The 16484-nt window shown below is 32.2% G+C and overlaps 1 pseudogene across 1 annotated transcript; it reads right to left on the bottom strand.

Moving 5' to 3' along the window:
• Positions 1 to 8759: 8759 nt before the first annotated feature.
• On the bottom strand, positions 8760 to 16484 carry LOC120336696 (organic cation transporter protein-like; annotated as a pseudogene). Its single transcript, XR_013474372.1, has 13 exons — positions 16313 to 16484; positions 15306 to 15416; positions 14690 to 14816; positions 14218 to 14321; positions 13925 to 14079; positions 12410 to 12579; positions 11976 to 12107; positions 11598 to 11692; positions 11053 to 11187; positions 10356 to 10452; positions 10024 to 10132; positions 9584 to 9805; positions 8760 to 8924 (listed from the first exon to the last, which is right to left on the bottom strand). The product of XR_013474372.1 is annotated as an organic cation transporter protein-like (transcript).

The following is a 16484-nucleotide window of genomic DNA, read 5'->3' as shown; positions in this document are numbered from 1 at the left end:
ATTTTTCATGCTATCACAAATACTCGTTATAAAGCAAAATGCTCTTGAGGCAATTTTTCAAGCAGCAAATTTTCCTATGCGGAGAAATTTCCTGCGGTGAAATTTCCGGACATGTTTTGAAACATTGACCCCTTTATAATAGCAAATATTAACTACGTTTTCAAAGAGATTTTCGATTGTTTTAAAAAAATCTAGTTAATCTAAGTTAACTAAAGCAATACTCACGGTCCTCTGAGCAAATATCACCAACATATCCTTCTGCACAGTCACATTTAAAATAAGGATATGCACCCTACTCCATTTAGACACGGATTATCATTGTGCACGCAATAGTCCGTAAAGTAAAATCATCTTGCGGGTGTATTTCTTATTCAATATGGGCACAATAATATTTTTATTAATAAACCCCTAATCTTGGACGCATGTATGCACCGCTATGAACCGTTATCCAGCTATTGCCTCTGACGTTGTTCATGACACCGATATGTTCATTTTCGTTCATTCATTCATTCGTTCATTCACTCTTTCGGTAGTTCGTCTGCAGACTGTTTTAGAGGTTATGCGAGAACTGGATGCTACTTTGTATTTTATTAGTTTCTCGCCTACGATGCCGTTAAGATGCCGTATTAGTATTCATATATGGTTAAGAGAACAAGGTATTTCAGATTTGAAATAAAAGCCTAAAAATCTGAAATAACAATGGGACAGTGTAAAAGTGCCTTAATGTGGTTGAAAGCTGAACGAAAATAGAACACTATCAGAGTGGAATTCCCGCGTGTCATAACAAGTCTCTAATAGAAGTGCTGCATAAGCAAAGCCCAAACGTACGCCAACAGAAGCTTATAAGATTTGTTTCAGAAGTTTCTTGTAGATACAAAAATTGATCAAATATCTGTGACCCACTCTCTTCTGTTCCGCGATAAAAATGTAATTTTTGACCCATTCATGGGAAAAGGTTCGCTATCCTGTTATATAGCAATGATAACATTTTCAGCATAACCTGATCACTGCAGGAAAATGTGAAAAAAAAAGCGCAAAATACATTATTCAATCAATTTGAATATCTTATGAAACAATCTTTAAATTTACTGATATATACATATATATATATATATCTATAAAAATCACTCTTATTGCCTGTATGGAGAGAATATATTTATCGCAATAAAATAGATCGGACCTGCGTGGTAACTTTATTAACTACATCTCCCGTTAGTCGGGATGAAGCTCCGATTGAGATTCAACAATACTAATAACACGAATGACTCATATTGCGTATATTTATTTTTTTTCCGCATATTCAAAGTTTACTACATGAAATCAATGTTCTTCAGTTTAATATTTATTTTGGTTGCAGTTTTAAATTTTCTGAATGTTACTTTTGAGTCAAATGAGAAATGATCCGAGGTGTGTTCAAAACCACCATTAGTTGTTAAAATGTGATCAATATCATCATCTCTAAACAGATGACTAATATTGAATAATAAAAAAAAACGATAACAAACCCTTCGAAACATTTGTATATATCTCTGTCTGTTCATTCAAACAAACCGGAAATAATTAATTTTGTTACTCACCATCACTAGAACAGGTGTCGTCAAAATATCCAGACATGCAAGTACATTTATAATATGGATCTGTTTCTGGCATATTTCCGCAGCTTGGTCCATTTTGACACGAATTTCCATTGTTGGGGCAGTATTCTGAAATTGTTATGTGACTTAACATTAACCTTATTCGTGCAATCATTCCTTTTTTATAATTTTACATATTGTCAACAGCTGAGATATTCATCTTATTTTACTCACAAAATGTGAATTTGTAAAGAATAACTTTGTTTAGTGAAGGAATTTTATGAGGTAACGAAAATATCCACTTTGCATAGATTTTAATAAAAAAAAATAAGCATAACAACATAGTTTCAGTAAGATAAAGTTTTATGAATTGTATGTATGTTTGTATTGTGAGTTATTCGGGTGTATCAATTTCAATTTAGAATGTAGTCTGTTACCAACGATTGACAGAAATCGGTATTACCGTAGTACAGGGGTGTGCAACCTTTTTCGCAGGCGGGTCAGATATCATAAACTGGGTAAAACCGCGGGCCGCACCTCTATTTAACATGGGATTTCTATTAGTTGCAGGCACAAAATAGTGTCTTTTTGTTAATATGACCTTATGTCATTAGGTTTTTTTTGCAGAAATGATGAGTTAAAACGTATAAATTTATGAAAACTGTTTTTCAAATTTATTTTCACACCGAATTTGAACGAATTCAGGAAAATACTTGCTGCTGGATTCTTTCATCCAAATTTGTTTCAATGGAAGTGCTAGCAATTCGATATTCATTTTCAAGTCTTCGTCTTCCAGGAGGTTTTATGACGCCCATTTTAAAAAAAATATATATATGTTAGGCCGAAAAGTGCCATATTGGAAGCCATAACTTTTTCAAATGTGGAAAGTTATCTTGGTTGGGATGTTTTCGGTAAAAATTGCCAGGTTCATTTCCAAATAATTTGCTGTCAAATCTTATTCTAGATTAAATTAAACAAAACCACCTGATAGGCTGGAACCAAAACTTATTTAGATTTTGTATATTTTAATAATAATATTTTTAAACTGCTTTCCAATTGCCTAATTTTCATTAGCGTCTGCTACGCACTTTCCTCAAATTGCTCGCTGCTCAGCAAGTGACAACTTTGTGAATCGCGTTGTTCGCTTCGCTGTTAGGACATTGTAACGTCATGGACATAGATAATAAATGGGACTCGGATCCCAATACAAGCCTCAAGCCCTGCCCATTTTATGGGTATTTTTAAACTTATTTTTTTATGTCAACCATTAAGCCCTAAAGCTTCACTCATGGGTTTTTAAAAGCGTCTGCTAGAGTTCTATTCAGCAATATATCTTTAAAACACACCCCTCAAAAAAAATTTTTGCAAAAAAATTTCAAAAATTTCTAAAAAAAAAATTGGACTTTGAGATATTCTGTGTACAGTAGAGGGTTAATAATTAATTCCTAATTAAATAATGTTTTCTTCAACGTTTTCGTCAAGTTTTTCCTAACATAACAATACCAAAACGACTATTATAGCATAAATGGTTATTACTCTAAAATTCACAATTGTATTTACAGTATTGTCAAGTTCAAGGTCAAATTACCGATACTGATGACGTCACAGCTCTTATTATTACTGCACAGACCACCCCCAATGCAAAAAAATTAAATTTTTTTGACGGAAATGCGCGTAGAACGGCGTAAACAATCTCATACGCGCATTTACGCGTTAAAATTACCATTAATTTTACGTTTTTTTTACATACAAAAAATCTCCATACCTCTGCCAACTATAGAGCATTCGAAATCATATTTATCAAAACAACACAGCGCCAGGGATGGTCAGGGTAGTTAGTATGACTGAAAATACATGCTAAAACAATAATAAGTCGTTATAAAGGAGTATTTCCTGTCTGAGCTGAGTCACATTTTTTAGACATCAGACAGAAGATTTTTAAATCCAGGATATTTATACGATTCGCACTTTGCGTCACGGCTGGAAGGTTTTATTGCTTCTCTCATATCAGGGCATTACGTCGATAAACAGCTAAGAGCGATATTGACCCTATAAGTACCGAAATTTAAAAACTATAGGAAAGTACACCCATATGGGCGTTCCGGCTGTAGAAGGGATAAGCTTTTCAACATCAAATTAAACTAAATTAAAAACTCGTTTCGTTGGCCGCACACCATTCAAAATTGGCACTTCTCCGCGGGCTCCACAATTTTCCTTTGCGGGCCCCATTTGGCCCGTGGGCCGCTCTTTGCACACCCCTACCGTAGTAGACCGGCATCCAATCACATCTGGTAATTAAATAAATGATTTATACCAGTGGTTCTCAATCTTTTTGTCTTTGCGGACACTTCTGGTGCTCTCAAAGCGGTCGCGGATCCCTCAATAGTTTTTTATTTGAAATTTAGTTTATAGCTTAAACAGTAACCTAATGTTCCATACAGATTTAACCAAGTCAAAAATAACACCAAACTAGTGGACATTTCCATTTATTTTGTCAAATCGAATACACTCTGCGGGATTTCTGCTATTGCATATCAGAATCAAGTCTTGAAATACGTGGTCGTGTTTTTGATAACGATAGACGCATATCGTCTTCGACGTTTAGTTGGAGACGAGCCTTGGATTTGATATGAACGAGAGCACAAAATCCACTTCACAAAGGTAAGTGGAGGCAAATGGAACAAATAACACGTAATGCTCCCATCGATACTTATTGGTACGACAGCAAAATGGCGCACCAAAACGGAGAAAGTGATCACTGTAGCTGCGTTCTTGAATTTATCATTGTGATATCATATCTCGTATTTGTCACAATAGGTCTACGGGAGATGAATCAAAATAGTTTTTGTAGGCTATTGTCATAGGCAGCACATGTTCGATCGTATTACAAACAAAAAAAAACGATATTAAACTGCAAATAATTTCTTAAAATCTTAATTTAATCGCGGACCCCCTGGCAAAGCTTCGCGGACTCCCGGTTAAGAACCACTGATTTATACTTTAGTTCAACCATACTCACTATCGCTAAAGCACAATGAAGAATTGTAGAATCAGAACATGTATTCGATAAACTAAATAATGCATTTTAAAACAAGCAACATATTAGCCCAGTTGTTTTGATCTTTGCGAACCTTCCGAACCCCTACGGTATTCTGCTTGCAGGCTTTCGTCGAACCACAGCGTTTTGATTGACGGGGAGAAATATTATTTTGACCACGTAGAAATGCCATTATTGCCGATTTATTCAAGTATTCAGTATCAGTGTTTTATTCCAAAGCGCTGAGTTACGTGAATTCTCAACACTTAATATTAGAGAGATTACCAATTTGCGGAGTTTTTAATTATTATTATTTAATACGAAAGTAACACGGACACGATATAAAATTAAAAGCATGAAAAAGTCAACTATCAGCTTCACTAATATTGCATTCCGGGGTCAGTAATACTGTTCGCCTAAAATTGGGACCTAAATTTGATATTGGGACCTAAACCTGATACTATCCTACAAAAAAGATAAAAAACAGCATAAAATTAATTTGTGTTGTGAATGCACTCCTTAATAGTTGTCTTTGACATCGTCGCCGATGTGAAATCAAATTTCTGTATAAAAAATAAAAACCAAACTGCGATATCTGTCGTTGCATGAGAATTGATATTTACTAGTGAGTAAAAAGTGCCTTAATATAGTTTATCATCATCAATTAGGATGTCAAGCCGCCGAAAGGATATTCATAAGGGCAAACGAATATCAAATTGTATTATTATTTTTGATTTCGAAACACGTTAAATTTTGCCCAGAAATAACTTAAAATACCACATGAGTTCAACAATGATATTAGGAAGTAAAAATGAAAGACTCAATATCATTCATGTAAACAATTATTAGTTTTTACCAATATATTGGTAAATTACAATGCAATCCTTTTTTTCGAAATCATATTTAAATCCAAAAAGCAAAAACTGAGAAAAATTTGGCAAATGATATTAAAAATTGATATACATCAACAAGGATCAGAAAAATCACACGTCATCAGAGTCCCTATTCCGGAAAACCACATTTTCATATCCATCTCCATCTATTGTAGGATATATATATGTGGATCTAAAAAGATGACAGCATTGCAAATATCAGTTGCTTCGGTATATGTTGCAAACAATTCGTGAATGAACAAATATGATTTTTAATATCTTTTAAATTTCGCACAAATTCAAATAATATTTTCTACTATTTATCTGTATGTTTTGGAATAGTTGAATCAGCAATGATCTATTTTCTAGTTTCACTCTATATGTAATTAGTTTTAAAAAGCTATGTCAAAAATTGTATTACACAATCACAAATTGTGAAACAAAACATCGTAATTTATCTAAGCTATGAAATTTTAGGAAATTTTGTGACATTGACTTGACGATTGAGTGACAACGAGACTTAAGACTTGAATAATTATATAGAATGAATTAACAAATAAATGAAGCTCATGAAATCAGGATATTATCTTCTTAACACCCTTAAATAGATTAATCAGAATGTACACAAAACATGATTATATCATACCTACATCAATATCTTTTATTGTTGGTGGGCCTATATCGGGATTTTTAGGTGTTTGGTACCCCATAGTTTCGTAAAGGTCGGCATGATCCATTGATGTTCTATTTGAACTTGTCGACGGCGATCCGCAATGTTTAGTTTGGTGGGAACGCTTCGTGTAAAAAATTGCAGCAACCACTAGAATAGCTGAAACATATATACCCACAACAACACCAGCTATCTATGCCATACCTGTAACTAAGAAAAAAAAATTATATATAATAAATTTTTTCTACAGGCCCTCCTCAATTCCAAAAAACGATACAGGAGATAAAAGTGGATCTATACGTTTCAAAACATGACCACAAAGATCCATATGTCAATAAATCATCCGCAGCACTAATTAAGTTGAGCACCTTTTAATATTACGACATAACCTATGTGGGTGTTCCTCCTATGGCCACAAAATTAAATAAAAAATTAATGATAAATAAATTTATAATTCATTTCTTGAAATAAACAGGATTGCGATAAAAAGAGACAAAAATAGTGAAATGTATGGGAAACTTGAAGAGCTAGAGTTCTTCAAAATATTTCGTCCATAGAAAATTCTATAAAAATTAAAAATAAATAATAGTTATGGAATGGATGTCGTCGACCCATCTAAGACTTAAGGTCGCTAAGCCTACCTTGCCCAATGGTAAATCTGAAACTGAGTAAGAAATAGATTTTTCAAGTCACCTTGGTCAGAGATAGAATTCAGCAGCATGATGTCAAAAGTACGTGACTTATTATGTCTTGTTATTGAAAAACAATAAATAAAAGTTAAAATAGATTAGATGAAGCGAACGAATCCAATGTGGTATAAATTGCTCAGGTTTAAAACTTTAACATCATAATTCATTATTTTGTTGGGGTCTCCACAACCGAGATGTTGCTGCTGAAAACGTCATTGCATACCAATGTTGTCCAAGTGCTGCTTTAAATCAACCACGAAAGCGAATAAAATTTTATCTGCATTTGAATTGTCTTCAATTACAGAAGCATGACTTGCAGAGAAAAATATATATAAATTTGGAATTATGAGTCATTATAGTAAATGTATTTTCAAACTGGAATCAAATATACGAATCAATAACACACCTACACCAATCGATATGGTTATCATAGAAGCTTAGAAAATAAAAGTTGTTAGTGACAGGGAGTTGCGAAAATGCGAATAATTTTTTGTTGAGTGGTATTTCCAAATGTAAAGAAAACTTTAATTGAATACAAATTAAATTAAACTACTCACCATCGCTGGAACAATTTTTACCAGAGTAACCCGGCCTGCAGTCATATCTAAAATATGGATCAATTCCTGGTGTATCCACGCAGCTGTGGAATGAAGCATCTTTCAATGGCATATAACTTTATTAATATTAAAAAATTTGTAAGCTATTTTTAACTAATTAAATAATTTTGAATTTAATCTTTGCATACCAGGCATGCTTGTAATGCACTTTCTATTTATGACAAAACAATTTGTTTTTTACAATTACCATCGAATTCCATTACCAATTGATAATGATGCGCGGCAATCCATAACAGTAGCTTTGCGATGGAAGTTAATTTTATTGGTTTATTGGACACGAAATGGATCTATATATCGTTTTGATACTGGGTTAGCATTGTTATTTTTTTTATTTCTCTTTTCCCTGTTGTTGTTGTGGAAACAAATTGCTTTTCTCTTTAACTACTGGACCAATTGCTTTAAAATTTTCAGTGTTGAAAAATTGTTGTTCATGTACTTCAATAATTTCTATGGGCTCTTTTGAATTCTTTTTCTGTGTGTGATAACGTTATCAAAATTAAAAGTTGCGCATATAGTGGCGGCCGCGCAATTTGGTAGACAGACAAAATCGGAATGACTACAGTACGGTACGGGTACTGTAAAATATTAGATACCCTTACTACTTTATTTTGACTATTGGGTCTATATGTTGAGGCATTGTTTTCTTGTTTTATTTTGCCGTCGAGATCAGGTTTATGTACGAAACGACTCCTATTAATGTAGTAATACCATTTAATTAGCAAACTCGACATTGGCAGTTCAGGAACTACAGAATAAACTGCAAAGTAAATATATGAAACGAAGGTACTGCAAGTGGTATGATTTTTTGGTACTCCCGAATTATGTGAATCAATATGGCGGACATTGGAACGTAGTATGTGTACTTACCAGGTTAGGCCCTAATTTTATTCTAACTTTCCTTATTTTAGTTCTATTACGAGCTCGAGGACTAGCCAAGTGACTCCCGTAGTATTTGTACCTGAGATTATGGCCTAACCCGATACACATGCTAGGTATTTTGAAAACTTGGATAACGTGCAATAATGTTAATTCATGATAAACTTTTTTTCATTACTAATCACATTGCTTTTTTACAATTTGGTTGTCGTTACAAAGGTACAACCTTTAGGTGATAGAACTTTTTAGAAATATAAAATCAAGAAATGAAAAAATTGTCAATTTGAAATTTTAACCGACACAACACGTATATTTCTATACACTTTTATTATTTTGTTGAAATAGATACAATTAAACTAGACTGGAAAATCCTAATTATTTTTTTTTATATAATCTTTAGATGAATGATATATCTAATTTCTGCAGTTTTTTAATCGTTTCAGCTCAGGTATTTTTTCATTTATAGTTTTGTACTATTAATTCCAGGTAATGCATCATTCATTTCTCCCTCGTAGTCTTGATATGGCACTTTTTCGCAACTGCTTACTGTGAAACATCGCTTAAATCATCTTTCTCTTCTTTTGTATCTCTATAACAATATAACATTCCGTTTAATGAAATCTTACAAGAAGAAGTGAAAAGGAAAATTTTATGATTTTTGGTACTGATGATGTCAAGGGTGTGCGTATGATTTTTTCCCAGTTACGGTCAATACCAACAAAGTGATGAAGTAACTATAAAAGGCACTGTTGAACAGGAACTAGATCTGACGACTAATAAACATTGACATATGATAAATTCGTAAGAATTTCATCTAATTACTGCAAAGGAGCACAATGTGTTAATTTATGGAAGTATGATAAAGATAACTGAATAAATTGTGCATTTCTTTGAAACAATTTTCAAATTTTATTGAATTCGTCAATTTGCATATAAGCTCGTTCATATCAGCTCAAACAAATTATTTAGGTTGCACTTCATGAAATTATTAGTGAATTAGGTGATTTATATTGCATTGGCTCAGACAAATTGAAAATTCTATTATTTTTTATATCAGGCCTAAACGAGGTAGCTGAACTTAAGCCAAATATGCAAGGAGATATGAATTGGTTCTGATATTTTGCACCAGAATTCATAGATGGCCAAACTGTTAATGTTTAAGTATACATTAAAACTGAGCGTGGAATCGGGCATTAAATTTTACAAAAGTTAAACGTATTAACAAGTTTATAATAATTGCAACCTTACTCTAGAAGTCCTCTGTAAAATAGTTCGGCCTCCTCTAACGTTTGAGGCATTGTTTTCTTATTTGTTTCGGGATAGAGTAACGCAAGAAATCCGGCTATTATTCCAAAAATTCCGAATAAAGCACTGGGGAACCAGGGAATATAATCTTGAGCAAGAAGAACGAACGGTGACAATATGCTTCCCCACCTTGCGGCCATCGAACCAACTCCAAGACCGTTAACCCTGAAATGCAATAAATTCAAAACTGCCAATGAGATAAAATGACAAAAATACTCTCGTATTTTATCTAGTTATTTATTATAACAGACATAAAAGGCAAATCGTTGTACCGTGCCGTATTTACCTGATTAATGAAACTAAGTGAACGCTTGCGAAACATCTAAACATGATTCTATTAGAATTTATTTTTTAAAGGATGTTAAAGCCAATTTAAAATGCACCTGACGACTGTAGGATATAGTTCAGCAGTGTAGTTGTATATAATTGCGAAACCCGCACCAGCTCCTATTTTTCCGATAAAGGCCATTGTTACTCCTGTCGTTATGACAGCTGAAATAATAGTGACCCAATTAGAGTCATTTTTATATGGATTAAAGTCACTAAGAGCAAATGGTTCCCTAAAATGACTGACAAGTCTTTATACGGGATGTAATAAACATTATGAAACAACTTCTCTTAATAATAGTTAGGGAACATTATTTGAAATTTTAAATATTGGCAGATATTCAATTGAAATATTGACAATATTGACTCTCTGTTTAATAGCCTTTACCTTGATTTCCATTCGCAAATTGAGCACAAAACATATTCCAATACAAGCACACCCGCCGAGAAAACATGCACTGGAAAGTAGAATACGACGCCCGATCCTAATAAACAAAATGTGTACGATATAATGCGAATTCAAAGACAGCTTCTAGAAGAATGAAGAAAATTTGTTTTAATATATCATATATATATATCATTATTTGGTACTAAATATAATTTCTTGAATTTGAGTATTGGGTAATCAAATTCAAGTGCACTATGTTGAAATCCGGTGGCGGTAAAACACAATTTGGAGTACATCTGCCTCAATATGGATTTTAGATAGATAGGGAACGCTCCTACAATTAATAAAGGATTTATTCGTGCATCAAAAATGTTTCAAATGCTCAAGTAGATAATTTACTCAACAAATGGCCCTAAGTATGTTTTATTTTCAAAAACATCAATTGTATGCGGTAAAAAATATCTGATGTACTAAGTGCCCTTTGTCTTGATATATCTAGCCAATTTTACTCCATAACCCAATAAATATAAGTTAGATTTATATACTAAATAAATGAGATTAAGACAAACTTATGTGTTAAATGTTTTTAAACAAAATATTTGATCACTTGTGATATATGAAAATGTCACACTACAAATTCTGTTTGAAATTCTAAGAAAGAAAAAAACACTCCTCGACATAAGTAGTACTTTCCTACCTATCCATCAGTGCAACAACGAGGAAGTATCCAAATATTTCCATCACTCCATTCAAAGCATTATTAAGAAATATGTTTCCAGACAAACTGCCAGCATTTAACGATAACCCGTAGTACATGAGTGATATCACGAACCTAGTAAGAAATAACCGCTTTTATTGCTCCAGAAAAGGATTGGGCGGAGTATTTAATTCAGATGAAGAACTCAATTTTTGATAAATTATTGTGAATTTTACCATTATAACAAATAATCCATGTTTGGTTTAAAATCTTGGAAATAACTGACAACTTTTGGGTTTATAAACAAAATTTAATTGAGTATTTAAATTAGAAGAAGATCTCAAATTTCCAAATCATTATGAATAATATTATTAAAATGAAAATATATGCATGGTTTACAATCGAGATGGAATTCACAGTCTTTGGGTTTATTAACCATGTGTTGAATTTGTTTCCGATAAAACAACATATTATTTACAGAATTTGCTATATTGCCATTAAATATCTAAAAATTACTTTAAGCGTTATATGAATGATGCATTTACCAACTAAACATAATGTTGCATGTAATAAGTCGCAACCTTGGCTGTTTAAACAAATCTGTAACCGCATATTTCCGTTTCAAAGATTCCTTGTTCACCTGTAACGATTGGAAGAATTACTAACAAAATATATATATTTTTTGATTGAACTATTCAAAAAACCTAAAAAAAAACTTAAATCGTCAAATCAAATAAAGCATAAAAAAATATTTTACGATATCATATATGTATATTTTTCATAAATGATTAGTTTACATCTTATTTTATAATCATTTTTTTCTTTCAACATGAAACTGGAACTCGAACGAGTGTTTGTTAAAATCTAAAGAGTTCAAATTCAATTGTCTAACAATATAAAATAAGCAAGCATATGCAAATTACATCGCCTGTATCTGCTATTTCCCAAACTTCTTTGTGAATTTCTTTCTTATTGTGTTTTGCAAACTTGTGTGATAGTTCTTTGCCTTCGTCATCGCGTAAATTTGAAAAATGCCATCGGGGAGATTCTGGAACCTAAGTGTAAAACAAAAAGTTGACAAATTTATGACTATTTTTTTCTTAATACTTCTAAAACACTATAGATTTTTTTACACACGTTAATACTACAGAATCATATGTTTCGTGTATAAATTAAATTAAAATAAAGTAAATTAAAAACCTATTCAAAGGATAATATCAATATTTATTTTTAAAAAAACAAGAAATGAACAAAATATTTGGTGGGTAATAAGAGCAATAAACTGAATCACCAAGTCCTGTATTAAAGATTGGTTTGTATTGTAATATCTTTAGAGGCGATTGCAGGTTTTACTTACCAAAAAATGGAAAAATATGTAAGGTATAGGAGTAAGTGAAATTCCAAGATAAAAATATCTCCAGTCACGCAGTAAGTACGAAAAGAAAGATGCTAAAATGTATCCCACTGCAAATGCGGTGTGGGCATGGATTCCCGTAGGTGTTCGCTTATTGCCAGATATTTCAATTACTGAAAATAAAGTAGGTAACAGTATCTAACTTACTTATCTTTACTAGTACAAATTTTTTTATGACATTTATTTTTAACATATGATATTTCAATAGTTTTGATATTTCATAATAAAAGTTTATTCAACCAAATCTTATAATAATGTGTTGCGAATAAGTAGATTTTTAATTCACAAAGTGTCAGCAAAGTGGAGGCTTCATATTTTTATAAAATAAAAACCTTCAAAAATCTATATCTTCGATAGTTTCAAATGTAGGTTCATTTAAATCTATTACTTTTTTATACAAGTAATCGAGCGATGAAAAAATTTATAATACTAGATGGCTTCTTAGTAACAGGGACCCTTATTGTCTTCTTTGTTTAATTAAATGTTAATTATATTTGCCTATGGCGGTCTTATTATAAAAACAAAATTTAATTTGGACATCTGTGTATTAGTAGAATGATGATCAAAGACAAATGAGAATGTAAATAGTTCAATGAATTTTTTTTGGTAAGCCAGACTAGCGTAATTAAACATAGAAATTCATAAAAATATATACATATAGGATAATATTGCTTTTTGATCATTCAAATTCAGCTTTTCAAAATGAACATTTTAATGATGAAATATTATTTAGTATATTTGCACCATAACTTTTCCAAATTTACAAATTCGATTAAAATGCATAAATGTAAAGTCCACAAGTGTTGTCAAATATTGAAATGCCCTTTTTCTTTTTCATATTTTACCACAAATTGAAAAAAACAGAAAAGTGAATGTTTGCTTACATATTTATTTATTTTAAATTCACTTCCCATGGGCCTCACTAGGCTCGAGAGCATTCAAAATTTATTCGTTAAAAATTTGCGGAGAAGGTTTGGAAGATTATTCAGTTTTCTTTCTCGGTAGGCGAATTTGTTTTGTTTAATGGTCAAGTTTTCCAAACAAAAAGTGTTTTCATAAAAAATATCTCGATTCTTCGATTATTGTAAAATATGATTCTTTAACTACGAAACTCTATGTTCATTCAATAAAAAACAATATAACTTTTCGAATTAGGATTTTATAATATAAATAAATAACATTGAATTAATTGAAGAATCCGCTAAGATCACTTTAATTTAGATTAGAACGCGTTTTACTACATTTTTAGGTCTACAAAAATCGAGAAAAGGCATTGGACACCCAACCCAACCTACAACACAAAAATAGATAAACCTTCATACATATACTGCAATAAAAATAGAACAAAAAAGATGCATTCATTTTGTTTGGAAATTGTTATTCTATCTTCTCCTTTACAATGTTATCATTAGTTTATCTGAATATTCTGTTTAAGCTAGAATTCGTTTAAAAACTTACCATACACTGTCATAGCTAGATAAGATCCATGAGAAAACATTGCGACAAAAAACCTGAGTATTGCAAACAACCAAAAATTGCGCGAAAATGCAGTGGCGATACCAAATACCAAAGTTCCAATGTTTGTCGCAAACATAGTTATGCGGCGGCCATATCTGAAAAGAATGATAAAATATATTTCCCATTACTTCATTATATTAAAAATTTAGTTCCTTTTTATTTTTATAATTTGCAGAAAAACTTGAAGATCAGTTGAATATACTGGGATAAAATTAACTTAAAGTTGTACTCACAAATCAGATGTGTAACCAAATACAATTGCACCTGCCCACATACCAGCGAAATAGAACGCAGTTACAGCAGTGCTGATGATTTTCTGATCACATATCATTCCCCACTGTGTAAAATGAACATTGCGTAAAATATTTTATAATCTATATTTTTTGTTATAATATCTTGTGTCAAGATAATATCATACGATAACATCGAAATTTTGTGAGTATTAAATGTAATTAAAAGAATACGTAAGTGAAAATATTTTTGGTAAAACGGAACACTGATTATAATTCCACAAACCCTGTGCAATGTAAGTTTCATTTTCATCATATATATGTATAAATACAAAAAACATAATTGATAATTTATGTGCATTTTTAAATCTGCATTTTAAATCTGCTCTTTATTTATACTGTGTTGTATATATATATACATGCATTAAAAATTTGAGTGTAATGTATTACAACGCGAAATTTAGGTAATTCCTACCGTGGTATCAACTGTACTTGTGAATTCCGTAGTATCAAACCAATATCCCATATCACATTTGATCGCTGGTGATGATTTGTTGACACAATCAAACGTACCATTGCATTCACTCAAGTCGTATCCATACCTGAACAAAGTTGAACGGTTTGTTTTTGTTTTTTAATGCAGCACTTACTTATATAAGTTGTTGAAGTTTTTATTCTGTTTTGCAGGCAATATTGTTTTGTTACAGCTTTAATAAACTTGATTTATATAACAAAAAAAATGATTATGATGATTATTCACTTGTAATGAACAATAACAATACGCATTATCGAATTCTGTTTCGCACAAATTTAATATAAGCAACGAATTCATATATCACACAAACAATGCCAGAAACTGTAAAAAAAATTTCAACTAAATAGACGCATGGAATGAGCTTCATTTTATTTTTCCAATGTGAATACATACATACTCAAAATTTCAAAAATCCAAAGCCATTTTATTTATGAATACACAATGCAAGGTCACAAAATTTTAACTATGTTTGTCAACAGTATTCAAAAAAGCCTTCAGGACAAACATTATCCAGCAAAGTTAATTAGTAATAAAATGAATGCAGTATTAAACCAACCGTTCACAAGTTTCATATTTCCCGGATTTGTAAGGTGTTGTAAGATTTAGTATGTCGCTCTCGTTTAAATTCGGATATACTGTTGCGTTGTCGATTGGAGGAACATTGCATCTGAAAGCAACACCAATTGAACGTTTTGTATAGGAGAGTGGTTCCCAACGTTCCTAACCGGGCGGACCCGTAAAATTAAATTTAATGTACTCGCGTAACGGCAAACATTGAAATGACCAGAACAGAAAAGAATATATTTGCGTAATATGGTACAATGTCTGACACTCAATATGCTAGGGGTATTCGTTATCGAGAGATATTCAAAATTGTGACAGTGATAATTTTTTAAATCTGGACTGTAAAGTAGAATCACAATTCTAATCAAGCCTTTTCTTTTTTATCGGGTTTATCAGATTAATTCCTCTGCAGTTGATCGATGCCTCAAACGAAATGAATTTACATCACAATTACAAAGTCATCGGCAACTTAGCACCTGGTTCAAAATACTACTGCAAAAGATTCCACGCTTTTTTATACGTCTTCTGATCATCTGCAGGATGGCAACAAATTCATGACTTACTGGAATATTATAGTGTTCTTGGCTGTTTTTTGGTTTAAAAAGAAATATGAATGGTCATATCAAGCAAGAAAAGCACGTGGAACAGAATAGGCACGCGTGCCTATTTTTAGGTTTCTGAATCTGGTGAGATTTGATGGAGGGTATTCTAGACTAGAGGAATCCGAGCCGAAAAGGCAAAGAGTGTGATTACTCGGCGCCAAGATGTCGCAATATGACGGCGGGAGGGAAATTGCGTGATAAACCAACGCAAATTCGTCTTCGGTAAAGAGATTGAGACGGTATAAAAACAACAAAATAACGAAATTTCTCGCGGACCAAGAAAAAATCGTCGCGGACAGTCAGCGGACCGGCGGTTGGGATGAAAACACGCTGTGATGGAAAATATGTGCCAAACCCATGCCATTCCCTAATTTCAATACGAATAATAGCAACATACCTGTAGTCAATGGGAGGAGCGTAAAATACGGAAGCCAAATTATGCAATCCAGATGGTATTCCTAGCCAATACGTCAGAGCGCATAACATAATTTGATATCGGCCAAGATGGCCGACTGTATCCAACACAATATCAAATTCGATCATTTTCTATTTCTGTCTATTATATGACC

The sequence above is a fragment of the Styela clava genome, chromosome 2, assembly GCF_964204865.1.
Source record: "Styela clava chromosome 2, kaStyClav1.hap1.2, whole genome shotgun sequence".
Classification (NCBI taxonomy): Eukaryota; Metazoa; Chordata; class Ascidiacea; order Stolidobranchia; family Styelidae; genus Styela; species Styela clava.
This window is presented reverse-complemented; position numbering and strand designations above follow the sequence as displayed.